The following is a 5,402-nucleotide window of genomic DNA, read 5'->3' as shown; positions in this document are numbered from 1 at the left end:
TGTCAGTCCCTCTCCAAGCACAAAAGCTAAGTCTCTTTTTTTGGAGAGAACTGCGTTATTTATTTTAAGATTGTAAAAGTAGAAATGTCTAGAAAGTTATTTATTTAGGAATTTTAATTATTTAAAAAAATTGTCACCATATTAAATAATCAAAAATAAATTAAATCCTAGTTAAATTTATTTTAACATTTTTCACATCCTTAAAATGTCTCACTAAAGTGTTTTTACTTCCAATATTATTTTCGAATAGAAATATTTTTTTATATCTACAACATACCATATTATGAGGTTAAATAAAAATGAAAATAAAAATGTCATTATGATGTCTTTAGTAGTGTATAAAAAAACCTTGACCGTTATAAAGTGATTTAATTCTCATGGCTGTATTACATATTAAGAAATTTCTCTTGCATGTGTTTTTTTCATGTATTTCGGTTCTCAGTATACAGCAAATTAATGATGATTGTATGATGGCAAGTGCGCATTAAATGTACACTCCATAAAAGCTTACCTAGAAAGGCTTTGTGTAATCATATTAGTGTACTGTTTAAAATTTCTTGGGAGAGAAATTTGCAATAAATGTATACCTTAATAATGTTGTGTTTTGATGTAGTTTTGAATAAATTACTTGGTTCACATCAATAGTGTTGCAAGTAAGCATATCGTACTATCGCACCGTTATTTATTTTATTCTCAATATTATTAATATTCAAAGCATTTTCTTTGTGGCTAGTCATTTTAACTTATTTTTGTGTTGACGATGTTGGTCTTCGGGTCGACCAAAAATCGCATTTGTTAAACATTTTGTGTAGTTTTAAGTATTTAAACGGTGCTATGGTGGTGAAGGGTGGTATTGTTTGCATGCTGTGGTAGTGATTGTCCTAACGAAGAGACGGGTACGTCTCGAAACCGGTAGACATAAAAATCTTGTTGAGTGGTTATGTACTAATATTATTAATTTTTGTAAAAAAAATAAACACGTTATTTATTTACAAAAACAAATTACACCGTAATATTGTGCATGTTACTTTATACTTGAGACAATCATCATCATCAATATTTTAACCAACTAATTAACCATCACGCTTCTTCTCTGTAGGGGTAGGCAGTTATAATAGAACGCCACACCAATGTGTCTTGGCAAACAATCTTCGTCTTATCTACATTCTAGAGGTCCCAGGTTCAATTCCCAGGAGGGGAAAATCAATATTTTTCCCTTTAATATTTATATAATTTTACCCTTGATTGGTGCACCTACCCTACCTTAAGTGCAGAAATGAACATCTTTGCCTTCGTGTATATGCTAATAATAATAATAAAACCCTTATCCGCACCCCAATGGTGCACAGGGCACTGCGTCATATAAACGCAGTGTTATCTTGATCGTTTACACATGAAGGAAAGGTGATCAGCCCTCCGCTTCAGGTACCAGTCCAGGGTAATATTAAATAAATATGAAAGTGAAAAAATCACTTATATTTATTTTACCCCCCCCTGGGAATCGAACCCGGGACCTCCAGAACGGTAGCCGAGCGTGCTGACCATTACACTACGGAGGCAGACAGATATATATAATACCACTCAAAAAACAGTATATGTTAATAGACAGTATATGCTAATACCACTTTATAAATTAAAATATAATATTTTTTTAACAATATAAAAATAAATACATAATGTTTTTTTTTAATTCTGAAGAAGTATCTTAAAAATCCTTCAGCTTTCATTATTAATTATTATGTTGGTAAACATGGGTACCCATAATTGAAAATACTCGAATATACTGCACAATACATTTCACACATGTTCATACAACAATACAATTAGTTAAACACAAAACTATTATTGAACCATTTCCTACGAAATCCACGTCGCGAACAATGACGCTATTATGATTTTAGAAAATCACTTGCATTTCAAACTTCAAGTGAAATTAGCACGTTCAAACATATTGATTTTTCAATTGCTCTTCGGCTATGTGTACTAATTTGAAATACAAAAAAAAATGTTATAAATTTGTCTGACCTCCTGACGTCACGACAGTCACTCCAACATGAGTTGATAATGACCTTTCTTCGCGGTCAACCTTCTCTTATTTTCAACAAAAAAATATTTATCTAGATAAAATCTGCATTAACAACTTCTTCTTCTTCAAGCCTTTATCCGCACCCAATAGTGCAAAGGGCACTGTATCATATTAACGAAGTGTTTATCTTGATCGTTGACATACGAAGGAAAGGTGATCAGCCCCCCGCTTCCGCTACCAGTCCAGGGTAAAATTGAAGAAATATTAGAGTGAAAAAACTTACTTTTATTTATTTGACCCCCCTAAAACTCGAACCCGGGACCTACAATACGGTAGCCGAGCGTACTGACCATTACTCTACGGAGGCGGATAAATTTAAAACATTTATTTTATTTATATTTAACATACTTAAATGATTTTATTTTAGATATATTTTTATAAATGTAAAAAAAAGTAGACTTAAGAACACAAAAATAGTTTAAAAGATATATTATTTATTGATTCGGCATTAACTTTGTGGAATGAAATGATTATTTTATTAAAATTAAACACTTGAATAATCCACTTTATCGAATTTTATTTTTATTTACAGCTAGTTTCGAAAACGACAATTGTTTTCATCTTCTGGTACAAATTAAAACTGCTGAATTAAAACTGGTTTAAAAGATGCTGTTTATTTTTTTTATAAATTTGTGTTAAGAACCATTTACTTATGGTGATATAGTTTAAAAAAATTGTTTTGATGAAATATCACCATAATTTTATTTTTGTAAAAACAATATTATATTGCTAATTATTATAATATTTTTTTTATGGATTTATTCATTAACACCCATTAATCTATAATAAAGAGTTAAAATCCGTTTTCGTTTTGTATATTTTCCGTTTAATTTTAATAAATTTTAAGATGATTAATAAATTTTATCCCCTTAGAACACAAATGTTCTTTTTACATTTTTTCCAGTAAATCAATTGTAAAGTTTACAAATATATAAAAACTAACAAAAACAGTGTGAAATTATGTTATTTTACTTTATGGTTACTTTAGTTTGTTTCTCAATTAAGTATAAACTATTAAAAATAATATTTTTTAACGAACAACAGAGAGTTCTCTGTTAAATACTGTGATTGGAATGTTTCTATCATTTGTATGGCTATCAATTAAAATGATAATTAAATAATATTTTCCTAAAAAAATACATCACTTAATTAGGTTAAAGTTTTAATTTGATAATTAAAAGCTAATGACTGTAATTAATGTACAAATTTAGTTGTGTGTTGTGTTTTTCTAGCCCCAAATATATTTAATGATATGACATCAAAAACTTCGGCTGAATAGAAATATATACCAAGAAAAAGTTACGAATACCATCCCAATTTGGTAACAAAAAAAGTAACAGAAACCCATTAGTCACACTTCTATGTAAATTGTATATAATTTTCTAACAAATATTTGATACCCAGCCTATCTTATATTATATAAAGAATACGCTTTTATTAAATTCAATTAATTAAATAACATTCAGAGAATTTCTCTCTTATGTTGCTGTCACGAAGTCATCATTAGGACGGCAGGTGATGACCTTGGAGTAGGAATATAATGACCCCATCGTCTTGCATCTGAGCTTGGTCACGTAATTTTTTTTCCGGCCGTGCTATTCATTACCAAAATGTACACGATCTTCCAAATTTATTCGTTTACTCGCCATCTCAGAGAAAAAGTGAATGTCATTTTTTATACAAATTAACAAGATGGAATGAGTGATGAATCAAATGAAAGTTTACTCACAAAAATAAACACGTAATTGAAAAAAATGCAAGTGATTCTAAAAGTGAAGATTGTATTATAGAAATGCTTAGAATGGATAAAAATCGGCGCGTCTAAATTCGATATGAATTTTTTGAGTAAGTTATTTATATTTTTAAAATTTATCATTCTTTATTAGCAGACCAGTGCCTCTTGGTAGTTATTTTGTATAACAAATTGAAGAAAAAAATTATGACAATTATATCTGCTTACTCCGGTATTTTATACCGAAGACTTATAGAGAGACAGGTATGTCAAATACTTGAAAGCGGCCGGGTCAGGAGTCGTAATAATCGTCGGGTATGTATGAGGAGATGCATGAATATAGAAGAGGCAAAGAATGTTTGCAAAGACAGAGTGGTGTGGCGTTCGATTCTCTCTGCCTACCCCTGCGGGGAAGCGGCGTGATGGTTAGTTAGTTAGTTAGTTAGACTTATAGATTGCTGACCCACTGCTCTATACTACACTAAAAGCTGTATGGCTACTCTATTGAGAATGTAAATTTCTACTGAATGCTGCGACTTGACCTCTAGTTATTTTCGCAAAAACTCACTGTTTTTCTACTGATTGAATGTTTTTTTTTTGTTTTTGCGAAAATTGACCGTAAGGTTTTTTGAATTTGTATCAAATTGTATATAAATCTGTTTATACCATAAGCTTACCCTGTTTGTGTTTATAAGCAAATGAGTAGAATAAAAATCATATAATATTTACAAAAAATATTACTCGTACAAGTTTTATACTTATTTATACCTGTTACCAAATAAATTTTATTAAAAAAAATATGTTTTTAATAATTTGATAATCGATTTGTCACTTCTATGATGTATGCAGAATGATATATAATTCTAGGGACTTAATTCTCTTTACTTAACGTGCATAGCTACTTGAATAAATTTATCGATTTTTCAGGCGTTCAATACTGCTAACTCCTTGGGTGCTCCATAACGTCCAAGTGACTCTGAAATCTAAATACGGCCTATGCTCCACCACTTATCATGTCCCTACTAAGGCTTTAATTTTATAAATTTATAACCTGTTCCTACTTGTGAGTGGATATACACTTTATTTTTAAAGTTACCATACATAATTTCATGTAATTCATGAGTGAAAATTTTAGGCAAGAGAATCGCTTTATGGGTGCTCTAAGAAAGTTTATAATTTGGACACTCACTGCCAGTAATCTATATATTTTTAGCTTCTCACGTTTCAAATCTCTTTATGACGTAATAATAGTGATATATTATATATGAGGATAGGTTTGCATGAATAATATGTAGAGTGTTATGTTCGAAAATATTATTCAATCATTACATTATTTTTTTCCATTTTAATAATCGATAACATGCTTTATGTTAAATGCACATTCTCTCCTACATTTATAATTTCTACAACGAGATTACATTATGTAAGCGTAAGAAGAAAAAAAAATCGTTAAGGTAACGCTACTTATAATATTATGTATTATTTATTGTTTTGGTAATTACTCTGTGGAATATGTCGATAATACTATGTAATAAAACACTTTCTTTTAAACGGCTATAAAAATTATGTTCAAATCACTATCCT

This window comes from Brachycentrus maculatus, unplaced genomic scaffold (genome assembly GCF_059751285.1).
Source record: "Brachycentrus maculatus isolate JH-2025_06_01 unplaced genomic scaffold, ASM5975128v1 h1tg000110l, whole genome shotgun sequence".
Lineage (NCBI taxonomy): Eukaryota > Metazoa > Arthropoda > Insecta > Trichoptera > Brachycentridae > Brachycentrus > Brachycentrus maculatus.
This window is presented reverse-complemented; position numbering follows the sequence as displayed.